General features: G+C 36.1%; 1 long non-coding RNA gene across 1 annotated transcript; it reads left to right on the forward strand.

The window, feature by feature from the left end:
- The first annotated feature begins 4,774 nt into the window (after positions 1–4,774).
- Positions 4,775–11,802, forward strand: LOC141401325 (uncharacterized). Its single transcript, XR_012412313.1, has 3 exons — positions 4,775–7,566; positions 10,945–11,009; positions 11,094–11,802. It is a non-coding gene; the product is annotated as an uncharacterized lncRNA (long non-coding RNA).
- Positions 11,803–20,240: the final 8,438 nt, after the last annotated feature.

Here is a 20,240-nt window from a genome sequence, read left to right on the forward strand (position 1 = left end):
CAGTGTTCCCCTTTATTAAACGCAAGGCTACTACATTTTCAGAAGTGGCATAGGAAAAAATCGCCTACAAAGTGAAAAAAAATAGACATTTTTTTTTTTTCTGTTTCCTGACACCAATAAATTTGTTTTACCTAAAAAACAAAATAGAACGAAATAGAGAAAACCTGTTTGCAATGAATAGCGTCACAGCTAAGCAACAACAAACATCGTGGATGGCCACTAAAGTGCCAACAACAACGTCAACATGCAGAAAGATCGAAATGCAGAAAACAAATACAGAAAATATAACGGCGCAACACAAAAAAATAATTTTGCCATCAGACAGTGAAGAAGAGGAGAGCGGGGTCGAGTGCGAAAAAGTACGAAATAATGTTAAACAAAAAGTGGAGAAAATACATGATATTGAAGAACATGCAGAAATACACTTTAAGGCGCGACTTGTTAGTGGCGCACACACAAACAAATTGCCGATACAAAAAATTAGAGACACCCACGAATTTTTGAACAAAATTGCCGAAAATGAGGAGAAAGCTACGGCGATCAAACTGAAGAACAAAGAAATAGAGTTATTGAATAATGAAAATGAACTTCTGAGACGAGAAAAAGACATTTTAGCGAAAGAAAATATACTGCTGAAGCAAAATTTCAACACCAACAACAACAAAACTACAGATGACCACATTTTTATGAAATTATTAAGCAATTTTATTCCGAATTTTGACGGAAGCACAGACGCAAATTTTTGGGTACAACAATTACGAGGTTTGCAGCAGCTTTACAACCTTTCGGACGACAAGTTGCGTGTGTTGTTCGCTATGAATCTTACTGGCAAACCATTGCGTTGGCTGCATTCCAGCCGCATCACAATGTTAGACGAGATGTTTAGTCAATTTTGCCTGATGTTTGGCTCAAACCACAGTAAGCTAGAGACCAGAAGGAAGTTTGAACGCCGCGTGTGGCAATTTGGGGAAAACTTTGCTAATTACTGCGATGAAAAGATACAGTTGGCCGAAATATTAAATCTTGAGGAAGATGAACTGGTGGAGTATATAATCGACGGCATTCCTAATGTGCAGCTCCGACGTCAAACCATCATGCGGCGAATTAACAACGTCAACGAATTATGTAAATCCTTGGCTGCGATCAAATTGCCGAGAGGGAACGAGTTAAAACGGGAGCCACGGAAGGCGGGCGATGTAAAGAGAGGTATTGTCACCGACAAAGCAAATCGTGTGGTGGCTACGTGCGGAAAAAATAGAAAGAAAGGCGCAGCAATGAGTAACAATGATTATGTAAGATATTTTAATTATAGTTTTAGTGCTCCATGTAAAATTTATTTTCCTTTGGAAACGTTAATTGATACCGGTAGTCCAATTAGCTTAATTAGAAGAGACGCGTTGCCAGTCGGAACACAAATTTTTCCATTACCACAAACGAATTATTATGGCTTGAATTTTTCACATTTGATAACATTTGGAATTTCTTTTTGTTTTTTACAATATAACAATAAAAGTGTTGAAGTAAAATTAGTGGTAGTTGATAACGGTTCTATGAAATATTCGGTGTTGTTGGGACGAGATTTTTTGAAAGAAACTAACAGTAAATTATTGTTGTTTGGTTGTGAATCCGATGTAGAGCCAGAACAGAATATTATGAACGAATTCGAATTAGGTGACAAGTCGATAGCCACTGAATCTAATTTAGATCAAGAATGTGCAAAATTTGAGAACGACATATTAGCGATAGATGTATCTTCGAATTCTACAGACTTCAACTTGAAAGTCGGTGATGATGTGAACCATCATATTTTGCGGGAATTAAATGTTTTATTTAAGGAAACTTATGTAGATATGAAACGTCCTGAATTACCAGAAATACATTACGAAATGAAATTAATATTAGAAAATTCCAAACCTTTCAACTGTCCTCCGAGACGACTTTCCTATGCTGAAAAACAAGAATTACAGAAAATTTTAGATGATTACTTGGAAAAAGGAACAATAAGGTCGAGTGAATCTGAATATGCCTCACCCATAGTGTTAGTGAAGAAAAAAACTGGAGACCTCCGAATGTGTGTAGATTTTAGAAAATTAAACAAAATTACAGTTAAACACAACTACCCAATTCCTTTAATCGACGATCTTTTAGAAAGCTTAGCAAATAAAAAAATTTTTACTAAACTAGACCTCAAGAATGGTTTCCATCACGTTTTTATGAGTGAAGATTCCATAAAATATACAGCGTTCACTACGCCGCTAGGACAATATGAATTCCTGCGTATGCCTTTTGGACTAAAAAATGCTCCGTCAGTTTTTCAAATGTTCATAAACAATGTCTTCAAAGACCTAATTAGAACAGGAGATGTCGTGATATATTTAGACGACATTATGGTCGCCACATGTGACCTCAAACGACATTTAGAAATATTAAGAGAAGTTATGTTGAGACTGGTACAAAACAAACTGGAGTTGCGTTTAGATAAATGTGAATTTTTGCGAGATAAAATCAAATACTTAGGATATACGATTGACCAAGTAGGTATACGAGCTGATGATAAAGGTTTAGAAGCCATAAAAAATTTTCCTGTGCCTGATAAAGTACGCTCAGTACAAAGTTTCCTTGGCCTTTGTTCATATTTCCGACGCTTTATTAAAGATTTTTCAATTCTCGCTAAACCACTTTATGACCTAACCAGGAAAGATAAAAGGTTTAGTTTTGGGAAACTTGAGCTCGAAACTTTTGAATTGTTAAAGGGTAAACTTTTAGAATCCCCAGTTTTAACACTCTATGACCCTTCCGCAGAGACAGAACTACATTGCGATGCGAGTGCGTTAGGTTTCGGGGCTATCCTTATGCAAAAACGAGAAGATAAAAAATGGCACCCCGTATTTTATTTTTCAAAGAGAGCTTCGGATGCTGAGTCTAAGTTTCACAGTTACGAATTAGAAACCTTGGCGATAGTTTATGCTCTTAGAAGATTTCGCGTCTATTTATATGGCAAAACTTTCAAAATAATTACTGATTGCAACTCCTTGACTTTAACCTTAAATAAGAAAGAGTTAAATCCAAGAATTGCTAGATGGGCATTAGAATTACAGAATTTCGACTATGTCGTCGAACATAGAGAAGGAAAGCGTATGCAACATGTAGATGCATTAAGTCGTTCGTTAGACATTATGATTGTAGACACCAATACTTTTGAAGAAAATTTAATCATCGCTCAAAACAAAGATACCGAAATTGTAAAAATTAAAGAAATGTTACAGACAACTGATCATAAATATTACGAGATGAGGAATGGCGTACTATATAGAAAACTTAAGACCGGAAAATTGCTTTTTGTTGTCCCTGCTCAAATGGAATCCCATGTTTTGTTTAGGTACCACGACGAAATGGGACATGTCGGTATTAACAAAGTTACAGAATTAATAAATAAAACTTACTGGTTTCCTCATATAAACAACAAGGTTAAAGATCACGTTCAAAACTGTTTAAAATGCATAGTATTTTCCCCTAAAAGCGGTCCTGTTGAGGGATTTTTACACAATATTCCAAAACCGACGAAACCTTTCGAAATGATACACATAGATCATTATGGACCCGTAGATAGAGACAGTTCAATGAAACACATATTCGTCGTTATCGATTCTTGCTCCAAATTTGTCAAGTTATATCCCACGAAAACTACAGCTACCAAAGAAGTAATAAATGCTTTACGTGAATACTTTAGGTATTACAGCCGACCGCGATACATCGTTTCTGATAGAGGGTCTTGTTTTACTTCGAATGATTTCAAAAAATTTGTTGAAGACAATGACATCCAACATATTAAAATAGCTACGTTTTCACCAGAAGCAAATGGTCAAGTAGAACGGGTTAACAGAAATTTAGGCCCAATGATCGCAAAACTCATAGATACAGAAACTAATACTACTTGGGTAAAAACATTAGAAACCGTAGAATTTGCGTTAAACAATTCCTGCCACAGGATGATTAATGAACATCCTAGTGTAATGTTGTTTGGTGTAAATCAACGAGGAAAAATTTCAGATCAGATTAAGGAAAATATTATGAACGAAGATGTTAGAGATTTAAATTCAATAAGACAAAGTGCAGATGATAGACAACGTGTCGCACAACAATACAATAAAAATTATATAGACCCCAAAAGAAAACAACCGGTACTGTACAAACGTGGTGATTATGTCGTAATAAAAAATATTGACGCTACTATTGGTACGTCTAAGAAATTTATGCCAAAATTTAAGGGCCCGTTTGTAATAACAGAAATACTGGAGAATGATCGTTACGTTTTACAAGATGTGGAAGGTTTCCAGCAAAGCAGAATACCCTATAAAGGAGTATGGGCAGCACACAATATGAAGCATTGGCATAGGGGATCTGGTCAGTTAGTTCAACATAATTTACAATGTTCACAGCAAACCGAATTATCTCCTAGTCCAGTTACAGAACAACATTCAGAACTACCTATTACAAATAATGATAACGTTCCATAAGGCAACCGTAGCAGAAAGAGTCAGGTGATCTTTATAGTCAGGATTGGCCGAATGTAGTATTAATAGTTAGAGTAGTGCTATTTTAATTGATAGCTAGTGTAAGTAGAATTATCTTGTAAGCAATTAGTATCTAAGATAATTCAGATAATTATGTTACTCTCTTGTACATAAGAGAGTGGGGCGTTGTTGTTATTATGTGTGGGGGCATTGGTGATAGCGATTGACCAACGAGGTTATTAAAACCAGTTATTACAACTAGTTCCAATAGAGACACACATAAGAACAAACGCACCCCGCTCGCTTGCAATAAATAATTGTGAATAGAAAATAATAAAGAAGACGAAATAAACAATTTTAAACAAACAGTGTTCCCCTTTATTAAACGCAAGGCTACTACAATATGTAAAAATTGTTTATTTACGCCCGAAGAATTTCTGCAATTTGCAAAAAAGTGAACAAAAACCGTTTAAAGGTCATTAAATGGCAAAAAGAAATGAAAATGTTTAATATTGGATTTTGAATGATGTGCGAAACGACAAACGCTGAGGAATACAAAGAAAACCAAGCAAAATTTTTTGGAAGTCGTTCCATGCGATGCCAATATCTCACTGGGTTATTGAAGATGCCATCCAAAATGATTTGGATCTTTTAGGGGTCACAGTCTTGTAAAAAGAATGGGCGAAGGTGGTAAAAAGGTGACATATAACTTGCACTCATGCTTGAATAGAATCTTTGGCATCGAATATTTTGCTGGGAACCTTAGCGAACAAAGAACAATACAAAGGCACTTAAGATATGTCACTTATCATCTTGAGTGGCCGCAAAGTTTGGAAGTACCTACAAAAAAAATTTTAGAAAGGTGTTGCTCCTGATAGGATCCTCTTCCATTCCTGTTTTCATCATATGATTCTGAACCGCTTCCCATATCTGAAAATTTTTGGCCAACTTCAACTCCACCTCCAAATTACGCCAAACTCGATTGAGGTCTTCCTTGCTTCATTGATACACGGATGAACATGTATAGTTGCCAAAAGAATTTCTAATTGTTTTTTATTTGTTACCTTTAACGTAAAACACAAATAAATACAATTGATTATCATTGCAAAAGATTCGTTTCTTGTCGATTTTTTCTATAAAAAATGTCCATAGTTACATTTTTTTGTTCAACTCACCTTGATTTCTGTGGTGAGAGAAAATTGCCTCACATTCTCACTTTTTTGACATTTATGATAGCTACTTTTCTCACGAACGTGAGTTTTGTTCTCCCTTATGATGTTTATAATAAGGGAGGAGACGAGAGTGAGAAAACTCACGGTGAGATGATGTTCATGATTGGGCTGAATATGTAGGGTACGTATCGTAAACTAATTGTTCCACTGACAGACGAAAAAACTGGAAGAATCCAACCTAGGCTCCAAAAGACTGCGGTCAATCGCCAGAAGGATCACCAAAACCTTCAGAAAAACACCTTGAAGGTAACATCCTCCTTCTGCCGGCAGTTCGTCGTGCACCAAAAAACACTACCCTTGGCAGGAGCTAAAAAATACAATACCATGCACTCAAACCGGACCCACCCTCTTTCCAAATAACACCAGAAGCAGTAACCAACTTCATCGAAACAGCTAAAGGCTCCACTGCTATTGGCGCGGACGGCATAGCGACCAAAATGCTAAAAAAAACATAGCAAAACGTGACATCCGATTATATATAATATAATTGTTCCACAAACATCCCATACGGGACAAGGGAGACCTCTCTCATATCAATGAGTGCACCCCGATTCATATTAGCTCAGTGATATGGGACCTACAGTTTATCGCCGAGTCCGAACGGCGTGTCCTAAGACACCACTTGTAGAGAAGCGTGCAAGGCGGGTGTGCATACATTGCACCACGTTGGCACCCGATTGCTTACGTATAAAGACCTTAGAGATCCCTATCATATGGAAAACAGGAAAAATTATATCCCTACCAAAACATGGTACCATTTAGGATCGTTCGACCGCCCCATTGCTCTCTTATCTCCCGGCAAAAAAATCTTTATTGCTGCCTTCCTTCGCAGAGCATTTCCAAAACGTCGAACACCATCACGGCTTCCGCCTAGTACCACAACAGCCCTCTGCAAGATCTGGACGAAAATCGCAGAAGGATTAAATAGCAAATGCCCTATGCCCGTGGTTTTATATCAGTCAAATGCCATATAACACATCTACGTGGCTGAGGCACCAACCCCTCCAATGTAGACCCCATTTCTTACGCCGATGACTGCAGCATTATTTCCTCAGATAGAGTTATAAAAAAGACAGTGGATAATTTAAATCAATAACTCCCAAACCTATCCAACTTGTTCAAAAGTAGGAACTTAGGGCTGTCAACCCCAAATTGTCAGCAACACTTTTCACAACTTGGGCGAAGGAAGTCAACACAAACCGCAAGATACACATAAACAGGGAGACCATTTCCACAGCTAAAAATCACAATATTACTTTTGACAATACCAATCAATTTAACAATCATTCGGGCTCGCAAAACAAGCCAGAGAATGAAATAAAATTCTCAAGACCTATCGGGTAGCACATAGGGTAAAGATAAAGATACTATCAGGACAATCATAAATTTTCCGCACGGAAAATAATTTTAAAAAGTGAAATACTTTTAAAATCAATACTTTAAAAAGTAGGAAACTAGAATATTCCCATTTTGCACATAAATATGGAAATAAAAAATTTTGAAATTGGGGAGAGGGAAAAAATTCCGCACGGAATGTTTATTCATGATTGCCATGTATAATTACGACACATAAAGCAATAGGACGTCCGTACTTTGACTACGCTACCCCAGCCATAAGTGAGACATAGTATGCGAAATATGCAAAACTCAGCGCTGAGGATAGCAACAAGCTGTAATTTCAAAAACCCCCAGAGAAGCACTTGCACCATGAATGCAAGATGCTAAATGTTAGACGGCACTCATCAACCCTCCTATCAAAGCAACACCATATAAAATTTACATATTTTGAAAAGCTTTTGGACAAGGCATATTCATATAAGGTAAATGCATGAATTACAACAACTAACAAATTTACAAAAACAACATTGTTGATATTGAAAATTAATTGTCAAAGATAAATATTGAATAATAGGGTCGTTCCAAAAATTTGTTCAGGAAAAACATAAATACATTTTGAAAATCCTCTAAAAATAGAACAAATTTGAATCAAAATGTAAATATAAAGCATACAGAATTGTCGTAGGTCATTGTTATTACACGTTCACGGTGAAAAGAAGAATTTTATGGTAACAAATTTCGAAGTTTCAAATTTCATGAGTAGACCCTATTACATTTTGAAAACTAAATTTACAAAAAAGTAAGAATACAGCTGATTGTCACTTCTACCTTGTATAAATATGCCTTGCTTTTGGTTTAAAATGTCAGGAAGCATAGAATTGCCGACGAAAAAATAAATCGTTGCAATCGAATACCTTTGACACATATTTTGGATGTGCTCGGTTTGTCACATACGCATTCACCACAATCAAACGGTTAGATGCAATATATGTGGGGAGTGGGTGCATCACAGCGGTTGGTATGGACTGTTGCTGCTGACAACCTTAACTTCTTCAGCAAACACGCTGCGACGGTAGCCGGAAATGCGCGAAAAGCGAAACAAATTCCTCAAAGCTTTAGCTGGCAGCACTTGGAGGAAAGATAAGCAGACGATCCTCACCACTTACAAAGCCATTGGGCGCCACCTAATAGATTAAGCGACTATAATCTGGACCCCTGGTATATGTGACACACAACGGAGGAACCTCCAAACCATACAAAATAAAGCTATGAGAATAGCCACTAGCATCCCACGAACATATTCAGCACGAGACTAAGATGCTGCCAGCAAAAGAGCATTGCACCTTACTAACGAGGTAGCACGTGATAAAGTGTCAACAAACGAACCACCCAAACCATTTGAGCTGCAGAAAATCTTCCTTCCGTAAAGAACTGAAAAGTATCACAAGCAATGAAGCAGGTCCATACATATATGGTACACAAACACACATCATCATTCACGAACAGCTTTGTGCTCGGTGGGGAAAGTAGACCCCCACCCACTAGTGATGATACACACTACCCATTACCCGGTACTATCGCAACTCTAATCTGGTCTCCAGTTATCTAAATTGATATCTATCACTCTTAAACTCTGACATCTCAGACGTATGCCCTTAATGTGTACAGACACAGCACATTACGAGACACCTCTTCGATTGCCCCGCTAAGGGGTAGTTTACTCTATATGTAAATGTCATATGACATGAAATTTTCCATCGTTATATATTCACTAATATGTGGAATATTGGAGATTTTCCTTACGCCATTTATTCTGTGCGTCCACCCCAACAAAAATATAATAAAATTAAGTCTCCACATTGCCTCCGTGGGCAGATATGGAATGTTTTTATTTCGTGTCATATGACATTGATAGATAGTGTAAACTACCTCTAACTCAACAAATCTAACAGCTGCATCACCTAGCCGAAGCAACCCACTTTCTTCGACTGGATGTGGAAGCTTAAGGGGTCGATCGTCGATAACAATTATCGTTGAGTGGCGTTGCCAGTTGTCAAAATTGATCCACGTATGGCAACTCTCAACTGAAGTTGCGAATCTCAGTTGACGAAGCGGCTGTTTTTCAGCAACCACCAATTTTCAGTTGCAGTGAACATTTTCGAAGAAACAAGAAGTAAAATAGAAGGAAAAATAAACATTTTGTTAACAATTATTGATTCTTTGCATCATTAATTAATTTTGTGTATCAATATGGTGAAAATAACGACAAAGCAGCAGTTCGAAATATTAATTGATAAACTGAGTGAAAATCCAATAGCCCGAGGAGTTCGGGAGTTTTGGTGAAACCAAAGCCACAGCGGATGAAGCGTGGAGGTCCATTTCGGACAGTTTAAACAGCCATGAACCTCTAACACGAACACCTGAAGAGTGGCAGAGTCTGGATTCACTTTAAAGCAAAGTTGAAAAAGAAAATGCCTCAAAATAAAATAAACTTCAACGACACTGGTGGTGGTCCATCAAAATAAGTGAATTTATCGCCTTTGGAGCGGACAGCACCCAGCAAAATGTTTGCCTCCAAAGATGCAGTTAAATGATATGTACAAGTGATCTGGATGTGCATCAATATATGCATTTTCACTGATGATTTTTACAAGAGCGTGACTACTGAAAGATGCACTCCAAAGCAGTGCATTTTAACTAACCCTTTGGCACTGCATTTTAACTGACCCTTTGGCATTGCATTTTAACTAACCCTTTTGCACTGCATTTTAACTGACCCTTTGGCATTGCATTTTAACTAACCCTTTGGGGTAGAATAGGAGGCAGTCCAAAGCACGTGTTTGGTACAGGCATTCTGCGGAAATTGTGCAAGCCATTACAAAATATGCCAGAACAAATAAAATTCATTTATTATTTGTGCAAAACAAAAATATTAACAACTTTATTACATTAAACAAATTATGAAAATTCTCCATTGAATTCAATCGCAAACATGCGTGTTTCCTCCGCTTGCATTTGTTCCAAGCTGAACTGTTTTTGCTTCATTTGCTAAATGGGTTGTCTTCCCATCACCAGTTAAGATTTCGACACGTACTCCAACAGCACTCCATTCGGAAATTTTCTTCTGGTGAGTTGCCGGAAAAATGTTCACAAATTAAATATTATTTAAATATTAAATATTATTTAGTTTGTATTAACTGTAGCAACCGAGGTTCTAAAGTGAACGAAAAATCGCTAGATTTGTCTTTTTGAGTGGCGTTGCCGGTATGCTGGCGTTTTGCGCGGCTATGGCTCGCCGGATGAGGGGTGGTTCTTGCCACTCGCAGACTATTCGGTTGACCAAAAGAAAGAAATCATACCGGTCTTAACACAGCAAAGGGGGAAAATCACAAGGAAGCCTAAAATATGCCTGTCAAAAGAAAACCTTACCCTAAGCTAAAAACTATAACAGTCGAACTCACCTTATGAACTAAATTATCCTAATGAAACAGCTCTCCTGGCGGCTTTCCAACCAGGAGATTTATCCCTCCCACCGAGAACTTCTCTCGCCATGACACTTTTGTTGTCTCTAGTGTCCCAGATTTGACCCTTTACTTACCTTCGTTCATCCCATTACCACCACCTTTTTAAAAGGGCTCTAAGCCGAAAACATATTTTTCATTTCAGATTCAAAATACATATTTATTCCTTCAATTTTCATAGCAAAATTTCGTTGTATCAAGCATTACTTCAATAACAAAATATTAAAAAAACAAAATCTAAAGTTATGCAATTCAAGTTTTCCAAACAAATCATAGTTTAGTGAATAAAAATAATTATATTATTATTTTCTAATCAAATTTTCTTCTTTTTCCTTTCAGGTTCTTATGGCGTGCACCAGGAGTATGGAATGCTGAAGGCAGCTGATGACGACCCCAATATGTAGGTAAGTATGTAAAGTAAATGTTTGGCTTATAATTATATTCCGGATAAAAATTAATTAAAGTATGTGATTTCTTTCTAATTCCAGGAAAGGACAAACAAAAGGATGGATGTCGATTACACTTCGACGACGAGCAAAGTAAAACTAGGTCACCTAACCCTGAAATGAGCTCAATTCAACGTTGTGTACCTGTCCACCAAAAAGCAAGGTGAGTAAAATTAACTGAACACTATTGTTTACCCCTTTTAATATGCAATCTTTTTGTTCTCTTTTCAAAAAAACTCGGAATTTAATTATTGGGCTTGGTCGTCCGTCTGTCTGTCCGGAGTATGGGTGTAAATGGTCAATTGGGGACGATACCAGGGCCTGCCGGACGGGCAAAGCTTAACTGCGCCTCCCTCGTTGGACTGGATGGGCGGTGGTGTGGCTCCAACTCGCTGAGTTCCAAGATTATATTTGTATGGATTTATCTTTGTTTAGCTTTAAGTTGTAGAATTGTTTATTTTCACGATTGGTTTTGAGTATTTGCTTTAGTTTTAGATTTAAGTCTTTGTATTTTAGCTTTTAAGTAATTCTACTTTTGTGTTAAATAATTTTTTTTCGTCTTTTTATCTTTCAGCCTTAAGTCCTTTTATTGTATTTTTTTTAACTCATATTTTTAGGCTTCAAATTCAAATATTTTTAGGCTTCAAATAACTTTGTATTTGGTATTTTGTTTTGTGATTTTAGCTTCACACCAGATTAAAACAATCCATATTTTCGTATCCATTTATAAATAAAGTTCATTATATTCAAACGGTATTGTTGTTATTCGCTGGTTGGTTGGAGCCACGCATCCAATCTTCTTCACAGGTAAATTCAAAAAGGGCAGATCTTCCTGTATTTTTTTGTAAGGAAGATCTAATCATGTCAACTCATATTTTCCTTTCTCTCTTTGTTTTCTTTTACTTCCCCCCTTAAGTCAGTATTATTGACTGTTATACAAACAGCTGTTTTGTTAGATGATCAATGTTATCAATCATGTATTCTTCTTCTTATTTAGGATAAGTTAACCCTTAAGAGGCGCACCCCACATAACAAATGTTTGGACATGTTAACACGCTTATCTCTTTTTGGAAAATGAAAGCCGCTGCCTGTAGAGATGTACAATCTGATTTATGTACATATAGGGATCTCTAACAACTGCTAATAAAATGTAGCGAACGGAGTGCCTTTTTCACGACTCCGTTTGGACTGCATCCGGATGCTGTTAAATTGTGAGGAATTGGAGTGCCTTTTTCACGACTCCGTTGAACTGCATCCGGATGTTGTTAAAATGTGACAAGTGGATGTGATTCTTTGGATTGCATCCAAATGCGGTTAAAATGTGAGGACTGGAGTGCCTTTTTCACGACTCCAGTTGAACTGCATCAAAACATGCCGTGACAGAACTAGTCCACATTGCACTACTTCCAATTTATTTTGCTGGGCAGCAAATCTTTTGCAAATGAATTTGGTGACATATACAGTAGGTTCAGTTTTAAGTACAAATGACGAACATTCTCCATCTATATAGCCAACTACACCAGAGAATTTCGTTTTTGAATAAAAATGGTTTTTATTTTGCCTTTTTTCCTCTCTGTCAACTTCGAAACGATCAAATTTTGGCACAATGTGTCCTCTGTCAAGTGGACAACTTCCTTCAATACTCTCGACAATGTAGATTGAGCCATGCAATTGTTGAAATCATTGCCATGGGACTTTTGGAAACTTCCGTCCTCCAAGAATCGCAACGCTGCGCACACTTTTAAAAGTGGGGGTATTCCTGTTGATCTGTAACTTTCTTTGAAGTCATCCTTTAACGTTTCCACAACGTAAACTACGGCATCCTTTGGCAATCCAAAATACGCCTTAAACCTGAGATAATTTACTGATTATACAGATCTTTCCACATGATCATCAGCTTACAGTGCAGATGGCAATTCCAATGGATTCGACTTGTCCCTCAAATTTCTTCTAATAGATGCAATGTCCTGTATATTTTCTTCATCATCAAAAAATAATTCCACCGAACTTATCATTTTTTGGGACAGCAAATAAAACTTGACGATCCGAAGATTCAATGGGCAGGTTATATTCCAATATTGGGTTGTTTTCCAAATTTGCTCGAAAACTCAGCCAAAATATTAATATATTGTCCAGAATACACAAAAGAGTTATCCAAAGCGCAATTATTTTTAAAATGTTTTTTTTTGCGAATAGAGGTCACAAGTTTGAAAAAACACTGATCGATAACATGTTTATCGACCACCCAGTTGAGTTGACATTAATGGTACAACATTTTGTCTCAGTCGTGCAGACAACTGACAACGCAACTCAAGTTTAGTGGCAATATAAGATATACCCATAAATGTCCTCTTTAATTTATTATTTTTCTCTAGTAGAGGGGTAATGGGCATTCTGGACCACAAAAGCGCCTTTTTTGCCTATTCGGCCCACTGTGCAGGCTGTGTGTGTGTGTGAGTGTGTGTGTGAGTGTGTGTGTGAGTGTGTGTGTGAGAGAGAGAGAGTGTGTGTGTGTGAGAGCGAGAGAGTGTGTGTGTGTGAGAGAGAGTGTGTGTGTGAGAGAGAACAAGAGAGAGAGAGAGAGATCACTAGATCGAGAGAGTATTTGGAGAGATCTTAAATGTAAACATAGCTTAAATATATACAAAATATTAGGGTGTCTCAAAAATATTACCTCCAAAAATATTAGGGTTGCCACATTTACCGCTTAAATTAAAAAAATATTACGTTGAATCATGAAATATGGGGTCCCCAATGTGAGAGTTAGGATAAAGACCAGCCATAAGAAGCAATTCTTACCCGAACAGACCTATTGTGCGAGAGAGTTTTATTCAAACAAATGTATGGTATTAGAGAACATATGAGAAAACTATAATAAGAGAGAGAGAGAGAGAGAGAGTAAACTAATAGACGGTTATACATTTACCCATTTACATGTATGTATCTCCAGATAGTTAGGATAAAGACCAGCTAAAAGATGCAATTTTTGTCGATTTGAACCACTGTGCGAGTCAGTTGGAATTAAACAAATGATTGAGTGGAGGATATCTAGAGAGCCATATTTAACCTGTATATGTGTGGGAGGGAGCCAGACCGAGAAGTTGAGAGAGAACCACATTTGATCGTTAATGTAAACAAAATACATTTCAATATACACTCCACGTCAGTAGAATAGAACACCTAAGTTTTTGTTAATGTTAGCTTATTTATCCCAAAACGAATGAATCTGCGTTTTTAATCTTGTGGGGATTTAAAGTCTATGATGTTCCGTATCAAACACAGAAAAAAATGTGTTTCTAGCTCTTCGCGAAATGATTTTCTGATCAATTTTCCGATAGTACTACGAAAAATAGGCATTTATTTTTGGTCATCAGGATAGAACAGTTACATTATTTTCTCCAATTTTTGAGATATTAACGCCGAATTTTCTTTCAGTCGATAAAGCAAGGCTTTCTTATCATTTTTACCAACGAAAACCTTTAAATTATTCCGCGGGCACCGAAATAACAGCGTATAAGGGTTTAAATTGACAGATATTTGAAACATCTCGGAATATCAATACGAGTCGCTCAGTTTTGTCATGTTTCTTCACAATAAGATAGAATATGACACAGACAACCTCGACGGATACAATCGAGTGCTTCGGATGCTGATAAGATGGAATATTATCAAAATAATTATGAAAAACGTCAAAATTTCTTATAAAAACCATGATGTTTTGTTCAATAAAATGGGTTTTCCGCGAAAAAGTCTGCCGTTTAAAGGTCAGGAAATATGCTCCAGATTTGGAGGAAGATAATCTGATACGAAAACAACCGTTATTTTAATACACTGAGGAAAATTTTAGTACTTTTTAAAACAACATACGAAACCTAAAACTTCAATTTCAATGACTGTGTTTTCCCGCGAAAACGGGGCTTTTACATTTGCGAGTTCAGTTAAAAAAACAACTAATTCGTAAAATCTTTTCATTTATATTGGAGCATAACACTGTTGATAACAGTCGCGGACACCGAAAAAAGAACACATATAAAACTCGAAGTCCAAAGGGTGTGTTCAATTTGAAAAATGTGCTAAAATTTCCTCAGTGTATTAAAATAGCGGTTGTTTTCATATCAGATTATTTTCCTCTAATTCTAGAGCATATTTCCTAACCTTTAAACGGCAGACTTTTTCGCGGAAAACCCATTTTATGGAACAAAACATCATGGTTTTTATAAGCAATTTTCACGTTTTTCATAAATATTTTGTTAATGTTCCATCTTATCAGCATCCGAAGCACTCGATTGTATCCGTCGAGGTTGTCTGTGTCATATTCTATCTTATTGTGAAGAAATATGACAAAACTGCGCGACTCCTATTGATATTCCGAGATGTTTCAAATATATGTCAATTTAAACCCTTTAACGCTGTTATTTCGGTGCCCGCGGAATAATTTAAAGGTTTTCTTTGGTAAAAGTGATAAGAAAGCCTTGCTTTATCGACTGTAAGAAAATTCGGCGTTAATATTTTAAAAATTCGCGAAAATATAGTGACTGTTCTATCCTGATGACCAAAAATAAATGCCTATTTTTCATAGTACTATCGGAAAAATGATCAGAAAATCATTTCGCGAAGAGCTAGAAACACATTTTTTTCTGTGTTTGATACGGAACATCATAGACTTTAAATCCCCACAAGATTAAAAACGCAGATTCATTCGTTTTGGGATAAATAAGCTAACATTAACAAAAACTTAGGTGTTCTATTCTACTGACGTGGAGTGTATGTCTGTCCGTAAGCATGCCGAAACATGATCGTAATCAAAGTGGATTTTTCCGTCCGTCCGCCAGTCTCTCTGTGAGCATGTTCAATCATGTTCATAACTTAACATATTTATCCCCAATTAATTTCACAATATTGTGAAATTCATGTTTTAGCATACTACAGTTTTCGTATAAAAAGCAAATAATCTTAAATAAAGTTCAATGTATACCCAATTAATTTCACAAGTTTGTGAAATTATTGACGATGGTCAGGTTCGTTCGTCTTTTGAATTTCATAACTCCGCTATGAGTTGAGATGAATGTCAGAGTTTCTCATATTGCAACAAAAACCCAAGAATAAACATTAAGTGACCATGAAATGATTCGTACAAATTCTCTCCTTTGTTATATTCCATGTTAGCGTACTGGTGATCGATACATTGACCAAAAATTTGATTTTTTGTCAACGAGCATTTAGGCAATTTGTTTACATTTAACAAATGTAAACAAATCTGCAGTTTTCAATGATACAAGAATATTTCTTTATTCTTTGGAATTCTTGCCCTTGTGGATATTACACATTTTGTATATGTTATGCAGGTTGATCATCAAATGATGAGAGAGGGGGTTCAAGTGTGAGGTGGGGATTGGGTTGAGGGCGGATTTTGATGCTGGAATACAATCAATACTTTGATTCATCTAAATAATTATATCAGAACTTAACACGTCACATATTATTAACGGAGATTAAATGCACTGCACAGTGGGTCAAAACAACAAAAATAATATCCAAAATGTTAGGCTGAACCAAATTTAGAGTAAGTCTAAATGAAATCATATGTATGAGTGAGAGTATGGTATTATTGTCATCAAAAAACACACATACATATAAGCGTTTAAATATAGGCAAGACAAAATATGAAACAAAGTTGGATTTTTTATCTCCAGTATGTGTGGGAAGCAAAATATGAAACAATGTTGCATATTTAGCCTCCTATATACAGTTAGGCAAGAAATGTATTGCAAAAACCAAAATTGTAGAAAATTTCATATTAATTGTTCGTTTATGGCAACAAATTATGTAAAAACTATACGGTTTTTTGTGCAAATCTCTTGCTATAGGTCCTTACAACAATATTCCATCAAAATATGAAAAGGTTATTTGCGATTTATAACAAATACGGTCAAAAATAAGAATTAACTACTACTTGGGGGTGACAATAAAAGTATTGCAACGGGAAAATCAGTACTACAAAACCATAAAATTTTTGCAAATTTTTGCGGTAATTATGCATTTTTATGACTTTTGCGGCTAATAATAGACTAACAGTATTGAATGTAATAAAGTTCAGTGATAAAAAATGCAGTCATGGAGGGTCTTCAGACAGGTAAAAAACGCATGAGACCATGTTAACAATAAACAATGACGAATCGGCCACAGGCAAGTATGCCAAAAATGAATATTTGACTCAATATGTATTGTAGGATAATGGAACAATGCAAAACAGTCCGATTTTGGTTTTGAGAACATCGAAATACCTTTGGAAAGTTATGGAAAAAATTGACACCAGTGTAGTATTTTGAAAGGACCTACGACAGAGCACTATTCCGTCTCTAAATGGTATTGATATGATTTAATTTTTACCAAGTGGATAGATATTATCCTCTGCTATCATAATAAATCCAAAAAATTGCGCCAAATCCAGTAAAACCCATCAAATATGGAAATTAAACCGCTACTGGAGAAGCTGGAATACCGAATATTTGGGTACTATATTCTTTACCATGGAAAATAGTATGCGAAATTGGGTTCACGGGTATAATAATGATTGGGAAGACATCCCCACTGGCATCATTAAGAAATTTTTATAAGCATTAGTCTGAAAGTCAGAAAAATCGACCCCGGAAGCTCAAACAAAGTCAACTACCACCATTCCAAATACCAGATAATGACATGTTAATCTTATTTGTGTAAATTGCCGATGTAATATAACAACACAAAACTCTTAAATACATCGGGCCAACATCCTGATATCAACCCTCATAAAATGTTCGGGTCCAATTTAACAAAAAACTCCAAAAACATCCTCCAACGAAGGATCAAGATTTACTAAAAAGAGTGAAACATACCGAGCCTTAATTTTTGGTTTAATTAAGCTCATTAATGCTCCAATGAATGTCCAAAGTGGATAGACAACTCACTAAGGAACACACCTTTGGTAATTCTCGAAGAAACCATCGATTTGGTAATTTTTGCAATACTTTTATTGTCACCCCCAAATAGTAGTTAATTCTTATTTTTGACCGTATTTGTTATAAATCGCAAATAACCTTTGCATATTTTGACGGAATATTGTTGTAAGGACCTATAGCAAGAGATTTGCACAAAAAATCGTATAGTTTTTACATCATTTGTTGCCATAAACGAACAATTAATATGAAATTTTCTACAATTTTGGTTTTTGCAATACATTTCTTGCCTAACTGTATGTGAGAGAGGGAGCGATAGACAGAGAATTGGGAAAGTCAATGTATATGTAAGCGTTTAAATATAAGCGAGGCAAAATATGAAACGATGTTGCATATTTTACCTCTTGTATGTGTGAAGCAAAATATGAAACAATGTTGCATATTTTACCTCCTGTATGTGTGGGAACAAAATATGAAACAATGTTGCATATTTTTACCTCCCGTATATGTGAGAGAGGGAGATGAAATAGATAGAGAATTGGGAAAAACCCCCAACATTTTGCAATAGGATGGGGTTAGGATGGGGTTCTATATATATTGTATCAATAACTCAAATTTAACAGTATAACTCTAACAATGGAAGAAGAAATGCTAAAACGGCTGGTTCAATCCCGCAATGTTTTGAAAAGAAAATTTCAAAACATTAAAAGGGGAGAACAAGCAAGAACAACCCAATTGGAAAATACCTTCAAACCTATAACAGATGAATTAAACAAATTAGTTAAAACAACAAGTAAAAATGCATCCAAATACATGATTCCTAAAACAGAAAATATACCCGAGTATGGGAAATCATCGTTTTCCAGTATCAAGAGATATAAGGAAGATGTTAAAGAAGAAACCACTCCAAGTGATGATGAGTACGAAGAAGATAATAATCAAGATGACTCAAGTAACGACGAGGGTGGAGAAGAATCTTTTTATTCTGATCATGATGACTATGATTATGAAAACAATCTTCTTCAATTGAAAATCAATAATAATCTGGATACTGTATACGGTCCACATAAAAATGTTTATGGGGAATGGAAATTTGGAGATAAACCTTTAGAAATAAATAATGAAAAAATTATGGTAGGAAACCAGAATTGGGCACTCACACCAGGCTTATTTGAACTCCTCTTTCATCAAAAGCCCAAAAACTACGATGAATCAGAGTTGGAGATATATAAGAAAATTTTACTGGATTCAAATGCACATAAAGTAAACTACAACCATAATGAACGAGTAAAATCTAACAAAGGATATAAATACACTAATATAATAAAGAAGATAGTCGATGGTACTCACACTGGTAAAGGCCTAATGAGAGTAAATCCCGAAAAACCTCAATATGAATATTGGAATGATCCCAATGTTCTTGTTGAACGACTAAAGCTGTTGGTGGAATCAAATCAAAGTGGAAAATATGACCATACAAATGAGATGGTTTCTATAATTGAAGAACTGCGAGAGGCAGATATTATATATTAATCAAATTTGTACATTGCGATTACGAAATAAATGCAATCTATCTCCATCGTAATATTGTTGTTTTTATTTATTTTTAATGCGTATTAGTCATTGATATATATTTATAATAAGGACTTTGAAACTGTGACAATCATGAGAAATATTTCCCGGACCATCAGTAAGGTAAAATCCAAACCAAATATGAACCCAACCCCACCTGAATCCAACCCAGCCTCAACCCAACCTGAACCCAACCCCACCTGAACCCAACCCAACCTGAACTCAACCCAACCTGAACCCAACCCAATCTGAACCCAGCCTCAACCCAACCTGAACCTTCCCTGATCCCAACCTGAACCTTCCCTGATCCCAACCTGAACCCAACCCAATCTGAACCCAACCTAATCTGAACCCAACCTAACCTGAACACAACCCAATGTGAACGAAACCTGAATCTATGAATTCAGGAAGACTGGATAGAGATTTTTTCGAACTTGAGCTACCTTATTTCTTATTCCAAATTGTGCTAATATGAAAAATGTAATGTCAAGCAATATAAATATGAAATTCACAATCTTTGGGAATTATTTGGATAGATGGCATGTTTAATCATGACCATGAATGTTAAACAGAAGATTATTCAATAACTTTGTTAAGCGCAGACACCAAGCATAATCATTCTCTTTTTGGATTGAAACTCTGCGCGAAGCCCCTTAACCCTATTCACATCAGTGATCCCTTT

The sequence above is a fragment of the Musca autumnalis genome, unplaced genomic scaffold, assembly GCF_047663935.1.
Source record: "Musca autumnalis isolate F117 unplaced genomic scaffold, ASM4766393v1 scaffold_1, whole genome shotgun sequence".
In the NCBI taxonomy this organism is placed as follows: Eukaryota; Metazoa; Arthropoda; class Insecta; order Diptera; family Muscidae; genus Musca; species Musca autumnalis.